Here is a 12,705-nt window from a genome sequence, read left to right as displayed (position 1 = left end):
TTTGATCTGTGGCTCGTCCTAAAACCACACAGATCAGACTCGACGTTGTGTTTTATGAATGATAAATCACAGAGATCCCTCCGCCTGCTCTGAGGTGCTCGGGTTTATTTCAGCCTTGCCATCGCTCCGGTTTATTTTGGTTCAGTTTGTTTACGGCCGGGGTCAGGTGACTTCGAGGGTCCTCGTAGGTGCAGCAGAGCTCCGTGTGCGGGTGGAGCAGCTGAGCGGCTATTTTTAGACACGAGGAGAGAAATTATTCAGCGCGATCGCAGCGTTTCATTCAGCTGCTGCTGACAAAGGAGACGAAGCAGCCGTCCTCCTCCTCCGTCAGCATGTGACAGGTGGATTTGAGACCTGTGCAGGCTCCACCCACAGCTGATATTGCAGCCTGAAGATCAGGCGCTGCACTTCCTGTTTGATCAGCTGCTGAGGATCCACACACCAAACATCTTCATCTTTGTTTTCAGCAGCTCTGCACGCGCTCAGTCTGCCACTGACATCACAGAAACAGACGCGGCAACATCACCCAACAACCTGCAACGCCCCCCTGCGACTGACGTCAGACCCTCAGACGAGTAAACGAGAGATCATTTCTGTTTCGCGTTCAGCATCAGATCAACTTTATTCATCTTGTTGTCATGATTAAACAAATACCAACAGAGCAAACATAAAAACACGAAGAAATAAACAGGAAACAATTAGAGAGGAGCAAAAAATGTAACATCTGGATGACGTAAAAAAAAATTAATGAAATAACAGAAACAAAAGAGTCTGTGTTCATTTGACTTCTTTGATTACCTAAAATGTTTTTCATGCTTCAGTAAAAGTAAAAGTTTGGATTTCTGATCCTTCTTTAGGTGAAACCTAATCAGGAGGCAGCAAACACACAGCGCCACAATAAGAGTTTCAGGTGTCAACCGATGTGAGAAACGTCCACCAATCAGGGCCGCTCCAGCACAAACTACAAGCTGATCATCAAACACGGCTATCCAATCAGCTGCCCCGTTCAAAACCAGACAAAAAGGCTTTTTCCTTACCTGTGCCCCGGACCCCGTTTCTCTGTATCCGCCCCTGCCCGTAACCTTTCACGGGCTGAAAAAACCGCGATTTAAATCTTTGTTAACGGGGGGCGGGGTCCGCCTGCAGGACGTTCAGTGTTAATGACGTAAACGCTCCGAACACACCTGGTTTACTTTAAGCTCCCCTGCAGCTGAAACAACCCCGCAGGTCGCCGTCGGGCTGTCCGGCCTACGTCACAGTATCCCCGGAGTACCGACTGAACGTGCGCCCGCTGCCCCCGGGAGCCCTCGGTCCTCGCCCCGCCCGCGCTCACCTGTGTGCGGCTCAGCATGGACGCAGTCCGCGGAGTTCTGCTCCGTCGGAAAGTCTGCGGGCGTCCCTCCTCCTCCTCCGGTACTCAGTAAACGCTCTAACGGGCGCAGAGCTGAGGGTGAGCTGCGGTGTCCTCGGGCTGACTTCGTTAGCGGCCCCGGAGCCGAAGGACCGGACTGAGAGTTCACTGTGGACGGGAGAGCAGGGCGGCGAAGCCCGGGCGTCAAGCTCCGAGAGACACGGAGGAAGTTTATTCAGACCACGACAATAAAAGTCCGCATTCGCCAAATCTTCAAAATAAAAGCCCGTGATGGTCAGGGCTGCAGAGGTGAATCTGGTGTAGTTTTTTTTTTTTTTTTTTTTAACAACTTTATTTGAAATTATAAAGTGAACAGTCAGTCATTCCAGTTCAGTTTGTACAGTAGACAAACAAGACAAATAACAGTAACAATATACAGTATGATGAAATAAGAAGGATAAATAAATAAAGGAAAAGAGAGGAAAAAAAGGAGGGATGTGACAGACTTCATAACAACTTTGTACTTAAAAGTTATATTTGTGACAGCTCATTCATTAAACATTTCTGAATGAATTTCAATCAGTGATAAACCTTTTTTATTGGAAGTTAATTTAAGCGAGTTTAAGTAATATTCAATTTCAATCAAAAACAAATTAAATGATGGGGTTGAGTTTTGAAATTTACATTTATGTATATGGAATTTCCCTAATAGGATATAAAGATTGACAATGGTACATATTTTTTTTTCTTTAGTTTCAAAATAAGTGATAATGTTTTTTCCTTCAATTTTGATTTTGTATGTTGTTTTGCACAGTATATAATTTTCAAGCTTTCTCCAAAATGTAGCACTATATGAACAGCCCTAAAACAAATGAATAACACTTTCAAGTTCAGTTTTACAAAAGGTACATTTTCTATCAATGTCACAGAACCTTGAAATGTATGTGTTGGATGGATATATGTTATGTAATATTTTCAAATGTAATTCTCTAACTTTGTTTGTAATACAAAATCTAAAAGGAACACGCCACGCTTTATCCCAGTTGATGTTATCAAAAATAGCATTCCAAAAAAACTTCACTCTTGGAGTTATTTTCTTCGCATTATACAAACATTCTCTAATATTGTGGTGGACCACTAGAGGGCTCCACTCACACCCAGTGTTGAGGAAGTGTGTTCCTCTTTTTTGTGGCACGATATGAGCAGTTGATGTTAGAGACAAATAAAGAAGGAGTGAGAACATGGCTGACGGCCTGGGGGTCAAGGTCCACCGCACCACAGCATACCACCCGCAAGCTAACGGGATGTGCGAACGGTTTCACCGGTCTCTTAAGGCTGCGCTCCGGGCTTCCTTAACAGGTGGCGACTGGGTCGACCGTCTTCCATGGGTTTTGCTGGGATTGCGTAGCGCGGTTAAAGAAGACCTCGGGGTTTCCCCGGCTGAACTGGTCTCGGCCAGCCCCTCCGGGTCCCCGGGAATTCTTGCCTGAGAGCCCTCCCCATGTTTTGATACCTCTTTGTTGCCTTTTCGCCCCCACGAGACTCATTTCCTGTTCCTGGTCCTGTGCACCACTGCCTGCCTGACACTTTTGTTCCGAGTTCGTTGGACTCTGCTCGCTTCGTTTTGCCAGGCACGATGCCCATAGGACTCGCTGCGCCCCCATATGACGGGCCATACAGGGTTCTTAAACCAGGCAACAAACATTTCATTTTGGACTTTGGCGGTCGGCAGGAGGTTGTCTCTGTTGACAGACTTAAGCCTGCACATGTTATGCATGAGGATCAGGTGGTCCCGGCCCAGGCCCCTCGCCACGGCCGCCCACCTGCCACCGGGCTGATGGATTCTGTTTTTTCCCCCAGGAGCGACCCACAATCAACGGAGTCCGAGTCGTCTGCAGCTTTTTCTGACCGCCAGTGCCAGCCTCGCTTCCGGGCTGGGTTGCCCTCTGTCAGTTCCCCACCCCCGGTTCAGCCGTTCCGGCCGTTTGCTTAAGCCCCGGGTCCTGGACTAGTTCTGCTGGGTGTTCGGGGAGGGCATGTGTGGTGGACCACTAGAGGGCTCCACTCACACCCAGTGTTGAGGAAGTGTGTTCCTCTTTTTTGTGGCGCGATATGAGCAGTTGATGTTAGAGACGAATAAAGAAGGAGTGAGAACTGAGAGCTCTGTGTCGTTGATGCTTACCTCCACAATATGTTTATTGGTGCATTTCTTGCTTAAGAGATCAATACCATTTATATAAAGAGTGCTAACAGATGCATGTGGTGTGTTCTGTTTTTTGTAACTTTTCATCAACTCAGTCCGCTAGGAACGGACTTTATTACTGAGCTAAAATCTTTAAATTTGATAGGGAATGTTTTTTCTGTAATAAAGTCATTGTAACTGAGTAGTTGGCCTTCAGAGTCAAATAAGTCTTTTAAATAGATTATATTTTTATCAATCCAATTCTGCAGATATAGTGATTTGTTCCTCGTAGTAATACATTTGTTATTCCAGATAATGGATCTATGTGGAGAAAAGTTATGTGAATAACATAATTTCCAAGCCAACAATGCCTGTTGATAAAATGCAGACATTTTAACTGGTAACTTTGATATACTGTAATTACAAGACAATAGGAACTGCAAACCTCCAACATTTCTAAAAATATTATGTGGAATGAAATGCCATAATGATCCAGGAGATTTTAAGCATTCTTTTATCCATTTCACCTTAAATGTATAGTTCAAGTCCATGAAGTCCAGAAGGCCAAAACCACCTTTATCTTTAGGTCCATAAAGCAATGATTTTTTTAGATGATGGTGCTTATTCTTCCATACAAAGTTAACAAATAAGTTATTAACATTTTTACATGTGGAATCATACACATTAAGGGAAAGGGCTGGATACACAAATCTGGAAACACCTTCACCTTTAGTCAAAAGGATTCTACCAAAAATTGATAGGTCTCTTTGGAGCCATAAGTTCAGTATAGTTTTAGTTTTTTCCATCCTGGGAGAGAAGTTGAGTTGTTGAGGCTCTGTGTCATTCTTACAGACATGAATACCAAGGTATCTAACACAGGTTTTGACAGGAATATTGTATAAGGATTTGACATTTGATTGGTACAAACATAAAATTTCACATTTAGATTTATTTAGTTTTAATCCAGAGGCAACTGAGAATTCGTTTATTAATGAAATAGCATTTTCAATCTGATCTTTGTTTTTTAAGAGTAAAACGGTGTCATCTGCTAGTTGAGCCACTCTGATTTCTTTACCAAAAATAGATAAACCTTTAATAACTGGGCTATTCAAAATGTGTAATGAAAGTAGTTCAGCCACAATCAAAAATAAAAAGGGGGAAATTGGGCATCCCTGACGAACAGATCTCATGACTGGAAATCTTTTAGTAGTATTTGGATATAGTATGACGCAACTGTCAATATTTTTATAAAACATTTCGATAGTTGACACAAAGTTTGGACCAAAACCAAAGGTTTTGAGTGCTTTAAATAAGAAATAATGTTCTACCGTATCGAAAGCCTTATAAAAATCAAGAAACACAATAAGGGAATCATCATCTATATTGTCAGAGTAGTCTAATAGGTCAAAAATAAGCCTTATGTTTGAACTGATATGGCGGTTGGTCATGAATCCAGTTTGCGTTTCAGCTATGATCTCATCAAGATTTTTCTTTAACCTTTTGGCATAGACCAAAGAGATAATCTTATAATCTATGTTCAAAAGCGTGATAGGTCTCCAATTTTCTATAACAAGAAGATCTTTATCAGGTTTAGGAATTAAAGTTATAATACCCTGTTTCATGCTTGTAGACATTTCTTTTCTATCAAGGCATTCCTTAAATAATTCTAATAAAGGATCAACAATGATATCCCAGAACTGTAAATAAAATTCCACTGACAAACCATCGTTGCCTGGAGATTTGCCCTTTTTCATTGATCGAATTGCCTCTGAAATTTCTGATTTTGTTATGGGACGTTCACAATTAGTTTTAAAGTTTTCTGAGATAGTTGGTGCAAAATTTTTAACTGACTCAATAAATCTATCACAATCATTGATATTACAGTTTGATTTGTATATATCTTTGTAGAATGAACCAACATGTTTTGAGATATCTAAATGATTAGTGGTTATGTTATTATCAATCTTAAGAGCAGATATATTGTTTCTTCTTTGGTTTAGTTTCTCAAGAGCAAAAAAGTAACTAGAATTTCTTTCACCTAGTTCTAGCCATTTTGCTTTGGACCTTATAAAGGCCCCTTTAGCCATGTTAATATATGCATTATCTATTTCTTCCTTTAGTCTTTTCAATTTAATTTCTTCATCATCTGATAGGGCATCTTTCTTCATTAATATGTTTAATTCATTCATAATACTGATTTCTTTAGTGTCATTTCTTTTTTTAATTTCTTTGCTTCGCCTCATTGCCGCTTCCCTTACTTTGAATTTGAAAAATTCCCATTTTAGTGTGTGATTCATATTGGTATCCCCGAATATCTGTTCTGCCGTTTTTTCCACTATACTACAAAATGTATCATCATTCAATAAATTATTATTTAGCTTCCAAAAACCATGTAGTTTACTTTGACTTTGTTTATTGCCAACTAAGTGGATTGTGATCAATTTGTGATCAGTTAATGGAGCAAAATCATGAGAAGATTCTGAAACAAAATGTAAACATGAAGAAGATATTAACCACAAATCAATTCTGGATTGTAGAGATCCGTTTGCATTGCTCCAGGTAAACTCTTTTGTATTAGAGTTGAAGAATCTCCATGCATCTATAACTGCAAGTTGTTCACAGAAAAATGCCGTGCTTTTAAATCTTGAGTGTTGAGATATTCTTATTGGTACTCTATCTATAAGATCGTCTGGAGCATCATTACAATCTCCTCCAAGAATCATGTGGGCTCCCTTATATTTTGATTTTAAAAAATCAAGTTTCTCAGATAATTGTATGCACATAGATTTGGCCTGAGTTGTGTTGTTATGACTGTATAAATTACAGACTATAAAGAAGGTGTTGTCCAATTTGAAAACCAGAATAATCCATCTTCCTTCATCTGAAGACAATGATTCAATAATATTACCTTTAAAGTTGTTAAGGAGAATGGCTACGCCTGCTGAATGTTGAGAGGCGTGGCAAAAATAACACTGATCACCCCACTGTGCTTTCCAGAATTTTACATCATTATCACTTGAATGAGTTTCTTGTAGAAAAATCAAATCAGCATTTTTCCGTCTACAGAAAATGAAAATTGACTTTCTTTTGGTACTGTCACGAATACCTCGAACATTAAGGGATAGTATTTTTAAGGAACTGAAATGTAAGTCTGCCATAAGAAAAGAAGGGAATGAATAAAGTGAACTGGATGTCTGTTAAACTAACTAGAAACTTATAAGGTGCTAAGTATAAACACCTAAAGAAGATACTCTCAAAAGGGAACACTAAGTGTTGAGTACCTACATAAAGTCTTCAGACTCTGTTTTCTTTTCCCCGATGAAGTGACCCAGATGCTTAAGCAAATTAACATTTATACTCCAATAAAAGTAGGATGTTTAACTACTCACACTGTAAAACATAGGCAAGTTCAAGCATAACCATAATAATGTTTACCAAACATTGGTACAACTAACTTGGAGGTATGAAAGTTTTATAGAAAATTTAAAGAGGATATTACTGGTTGTAAACATATTACCTAATGAACCTGAGGTATTTCAAGCAAAAAACACACACAAAAAAAAACAATATACAAGTGCCTCAAAATTATTAAATATTGAACAGTAACATTGAGAGCCTGAGGTAGTTGAAATACCTGTTAATGTTAGGTAACTTACAGAGTGAACTTAAAGTATTTCAGTCATCTTGCTGACCTTTTAATAACCTCTTATTTATGCAGTGTGTCTTACACCATCAATGATGGCCACAGGACCAATCCATTTGGTCTTCTTTCCTAAATCACGAGCTTGTTTGACAGTTGGCCACAGTTTATTTCTGCACTGTCTTTCCATGTAGGTGAGATCTTCAGCCAACCTGAGATTCCTCTTCTTCATCACATCAGAGTTGAGGGAAGCTCTCCACACTTTGTGTCGGAAGGTGCGCATGGCGAACTGTATGATGATGGGGCGTGAGCTGTTTTCATCTCTTGTTCGACCAACTCTATGAACAGTATCTATCATGAACTCGAATTTGGTTTTTTCCTCAGGGATGATTAGGGCGATTATATCCATCACCTCTTTTCTTATATCTTCGTTACTATGCTCTGGGAGATTCAGCAAACGCAGGTTCCACTGCCGGCTCTCTCCGTATCTCTCCGTCTCCTCTTGTTTCTCCTGAAGTGCAGCAATGCGATCTTTCAGCTTCTTCACAGTAACCTCTGTCTCTTTGCTTTGTATTTCAAGACCTTTCACGTGATCCCGCACAGCAATAATCTCCGCCGTGTTTTTGTTCACCATTTGTTCGAATTTGGAGAATCTGTCATTCAGCCCATTAATAGCTTTTAAGATGTCGGCATTGGATACAGCTTCTCTCTCTCACCTCATGCGCGCTTCGATGCGGCTCTTCTTTGGGTTGGGGCTGTTGAGAGGAGTCTGAGGAGAGGTTTGCATAAGCCTGCAAAGGTTTTATCTGGCTCCAAGTCCATTATCAGTCCTTCCTTTCTTCTTGCCTCTTTTTTGGCCATTTTGCAAACTTATCCCGTGGCTATTAGCTAAATGTTTCAATACAAGCTAACACTCCAGTGTGTCGGGATTCGGCAGGAAAATAAGAAACTCAGTTTGGCCTAGATGTCCTGTACGTACGCAAAACACAAGTGCAGTGAGTCACTTCTAAAAAAAGAATTATCTGAGTCCGTTTAGATCATTTAAAAGGTTAGGTACACATCAGAGATTCACGAGCTTACAGAGAAGCGTCCACACAGGTCGCCATCTTGGCTCCTCCCGAATCTGGTGTAGTTTGTAACGCAGACACACACCAGAGTGACGTCACAGATTTAACTGTTATGATTAGCACAGTTTAAACTGCTGCTCGGCAAATTTGTGTTTATTAGTTTTTATTGTTTGTTCTAATCCTAACTATGAATTAGGAGAGAAACATTAGGAGAGCATCCTGTTTGAATAATTCATTTAACTTAAATGAGTTCAGCTGTTACAGCTGCAGGTCTGTCCATTTAAACCATGTGAAAACAATCAACAGAATGTTAGCTTTGACATTTATATACAAGTCCATCTGTGCAGTCACACACAGTAAGAGAATTTCATGTAATGACACATGAACAGTTATATCATTGATGCACAGCACGTTAATGTGACCTCAGTGTTATTATACTGCACGGTGTTCCAGAAATTCTGCCACAGCAGCACAAATACAGTCAATAAAACTACAGTTACAGTTATTCATGAAGAAACGTGAAAAAGCTGAAACAGTTTGGAGGCTTTGGCGAAACTCCTCCTGCTTCCTCCTTTAACTCTCTTTTTATGTTCCCTGTAGTTTGACTGTGTGCAGATGTCTGTGACAAAAAATATGACAAAAATAAAACTTGCGAACCTCAAATTCAGGTTCAGTGAATAAAAATGCCTCATTTAGAAAAATCAATGAAGATCTGAGCAGGTTTATGATGCTTTTATTTACCAGCAGGACAGGAAGCAGAGACTCTTATTGTGGTAAATTGACTGTAGAGCAGTGGTGTGTGTGTGTGTGTGTGTGTGTGTGTGTGTGTGTGTGTGTGTGTGTGTGTGTGTGTGTGTGTGCGTACCTCCTCCTCCCTCCTGCTCCTCCTCGTCCTTGCTGTTTACCAGCTCTCCTCCTCCTCCTCTCTGGGGACCTCCGCCTCAGCAAGCAGCTGGTGGATGTTTGCAGCTCCTCAGATTCAAAGAAACCTGAAACACAAAGGAAGAAGCTGCACAGCTTCACACAGGCACAACAGGACTGAGTCCACCTTTACCTGCGGTGACCTGTTACGGGTGCAGAGGTCATGTGACCTGTTTACGAGACACCAGAGCAGCAGCAGGAGCTCAGTGTGTCCATCCCACTGCACAGGAAGCAGTCCGAGGACCCGCCCATCGCTGGGGAGGTCACTGAGGCAGGTAAACAGCTCCTTGCTGAGAGAGGGTAGAGAGGCTCTGAGCGGTGACTTCTGACCTCTGAGGCCTTTACAGTCAGAGTGAGGAGCTCAGTGAAACACCACCTCTGTGTCCAGCTCACAGCTCCTGCTCATCATTGTTTTTCTGTCTGCAGCTGCAGCTCTGACGGGTCATCCATCCAAGTCTCACAGCAGGAACATCAGCACCAGAAACTGAAACACACTCAGCACTTTATCATTGAACTCAGTGATGAGCAAAAGGCCTCTCATACAGTTAATGTGAGCAAGAGCCAGGGTCCTGATAACATCAGTGGCTGCCTGATTACACCTTGTGCTAAAGAACTCAGTCCCATATTTCAGGTTAGTTTTAATAAATCCTTGCAAATACAACACGTGCCCTCTCAGGCCTGTCACTCTCACCTCAGTCATGATCAAAGTCTTTGAAAAACTTGAAATGTGATTATGGAAGAGACTGAAGATCAGCTGGGTCCAATGCAGTTTGCATAGAGGCCCATTAGAGGAGTGGAGGACACGTTTTTGACTCTACTTAATCTGAGTCTCAAACATGTGGAGAGTAAAGGGACTATTTCTCCTCTGCTTCTAATACAACACAGTCCCATATTTTAGTCAAAAGACTTTTAGTCTGACATCAGGAAAAACCTGGTGGGCTGGATTTTATACTTTTTACCTGACACGTCACAAAGGGTGAGAATAAATGGGGCTCTGAATACTAACGCATCGTGTCATCACAGTCCTTTAACCTTCAGAGGTACGAGACACGGCTGCCCATTGAGTCCTCTGATTTTTGCTCTAAACATCTTCCACCTAAAGCCGCTGAGTGGGTGCAGACTGCACTGACGCTGGGGGGTAAGCTCATCATCTCCCAGTGGAGGGCCCCTCCCACCCCACCTGTTACTCCGTGGTATAATCAGCTATGGAGCTATGCTAGAACGGCTGTATCCCAATTCAGGGTCTGCAGCCTTAAAATACGCAGCCTCAACGGTCCTCAAAGGCCGCATACTCAAAGACCGCTAAGGCCGGAAGTGCGAGGCTTGTGAAATGGGACGGTCTAGCCTGCGTCGCGCTGCCCAGGTTGCCTAGCAACCATGATACTAACCACGTGTCATACAGCTTTGTTTGACAGAAATGAAGGAGAACATATTTTGTTCGTTTGTTTCTACATGAGCTCTGTGTGAGTTGATAAGTATCTGAGGCTGAGACCACAGGACTGTAAAACATGATAGTTGGGCTTCATTTCTGTACTGAACAGTCATTTAAGATTAGTTAGTAAATAACAATTAGCTGATGTTGTTCATGAGACTAAAGTCATCTCACTTTGCTAATGTAAATATAATATGGCCAATATTATAGTTATTATATTAATCATTATTCGTTATTACAGCACTGAGTTTGAACTCTGTGTCAAATGCTGAGCTGCAGTAAAGATTCAAGTTGCAGTTATTTATATTTCCTATCACCTTAAATCTTCACTCAAAGACAAGTATCTGTGACAGTGTATATACAGATGTATTATGTATAAGTGTCACGTTCCTGGGTCTGTTGACCCAGTGTTTTGAGTTTTAGTTTATTTTGATGTTTATGGTTTATTTTTAAGTTCATTAGGTTATCTAAGCTCATTTGTTTATTTAGATTCCCCTTGTGTCTTCTTCCCCTATATTTAAGTTTCCCTCACCCTTTGTCTGTGAGGCTGTTTTGACTGCGTGTCTTATGTTATCAAGTTTGTATTGTCATGTCTGCTTCACGTTTCCTGTTTTATTTTGAAGGTCTGTGTCCTATGTCAGTGTAGTCAACTTTGCTTCCTTTGTCTTGTTATGTCAGATTAGTGTCAGCTGTTTCCCCATGTGTTTCCACTTCCCCTAATCACCCTTGTGTGTATTTAGTCTGTGTGTTTCTGTTCATTCTTTGTCAGGTCGTCTGTTGTTCCACGTCATGTTTCTACGATTTTCCATGTTTAGGTTTTTTTTTTTTTTTTTTTTTTGCGCAATGTCCAAGGTTTTGTTCTTTACCTTTTGTGTTTAGCATCTAGTTTTCCCAGTTTAGTTGTAGTTAGGTTCTTTCTTGTGTGCATCTGCCTTTTGTTTTTGTACTTTTTATCAGCCATATTAACAGTGTTGGGGAGTAACGGAATACATGTACCGCCGTTACGTATTCAGAATACAAAATATGAGTAACTGTATTCCGTTACAGTTACCGTTTAAAAAGGTGGTATTCAGAATACAGTTACTTTGTTGAAATAAATGGATTACACGGCGGTACTTCCCTGTTTCATATTGTCGCGGGTCAGGACTGTTTGGGTTTGTTTGACAGCTACGTTCTGTTGTTCCAGGCGGCAGCGTTACGGTTGCTATGGTTACAGGGTGACGCTCTCTCTCTGCGTGTTTCCTGGGTGAGAGAGCGCCTTTTTGTTGTTGTTGTTGTGCTAAGCTAAAAGGCAGAATGCTACAGGCATGGCCCTAAAGCATGTAGCCTGATGGGCAGTGTAGTCTGTGCTGCAGGAGAATGGACTACCATACACGTTATGTGTCTGTGAGCGAGGGAGGAGAGAAAGGAAAAGTCCGAGCTGTCACGGAGCAAAAGCGGAGCTGGAAGCATGTAAATATAATAATAACCACAGCAGCCAAGAAGAGTGCCTGACGAGCCCAGCTGTAAGTAAGCTATTAAGACTCAACTGTACACTGTGTTCGTGTTTTCCTCCGGAAAAATAAGTTCCGTTGGAGCAGCCTTTCAACGCCTCTCTGTCTCCCGCAAGCAAAGTTGACCCAGACAACAAAGTAAAGCTAGTTTTCGGCTACCAGCCCGACACGGAACCCGACGTATTAGCCAGAGGTCCCTTTACTACGTTTCGGAGCCGCGGACCTTCAGTAACAGTAATAAATCACAGCAATAGGACATTCACGTAGTTGTAAACAGCATGATAATATATTAAGTAATCCAAAGTATTCGGAATATGTTACTCTCATTGAGTAACGTAACGGAATACGTTACAGAATACATTTTGGGGCATGTATTCAGTATTCTGTAATGGAATACATTTTAAAAGTAACCTTCCCAACACTGCATATTAAACGGCTCGCTTTTTGTTGACACTCAAGTTTTGGTCCAAGTTCCTTCGTGTCTGCATTTTGGGTCCGCTCTTCACAACACATACAGTCTGCCTCAGCCAGACTGTGACAATAAAAGACAAACATTGTTCTTTCAGTATGTTGGCATTACTAAATTTGGCTCAATGCTTACATATATGTGTAAAAAGCA

The 12,705-nt window shown here is 41.3% G+C and overlaps 1 protein-coding gene across 1 annotated transcript in view; it reads right to left on the bottom strand.

Annotated features, from left to right (window-relative positions):
• The window catches only part of LOC116331652 (carbohydrate sulfotransferase 8-like), a 46,449-nt gene extending 44,824 nt beyond the window's left edge, over positions 1-1,625 (bottom strand). The window contains exon 1 of the mRNA XM_039615806.1: positions 1,334-1,625. The gene's annotated coding sequence lies outside the window, so the exon portion shown is untranslated. The remainder of the gene's footprint in view (positions 1-1,333) is intronic.
• Positions 1,626-12,705: the final 11,080 nt, after the last annotated feature.

The sequence above is a fragment of the Oreochromis aureus genome, linkage group 7 (genome assembly GCF_013358895.1).
Source record: "Oreochromis aureus strain Israel breed Guangdong linkage group 7, ZZ_aureus, whole genome shotgun sequence".
NCBI lineage: Eukaryota > Metazoa > Chordata > Actinopteri > Cichliformes > Cichlidae > Oreochromis > Oreochromis aureus.
This window is presented reverse-complemented; position numbering and strand designations above follow the sequence as displayed.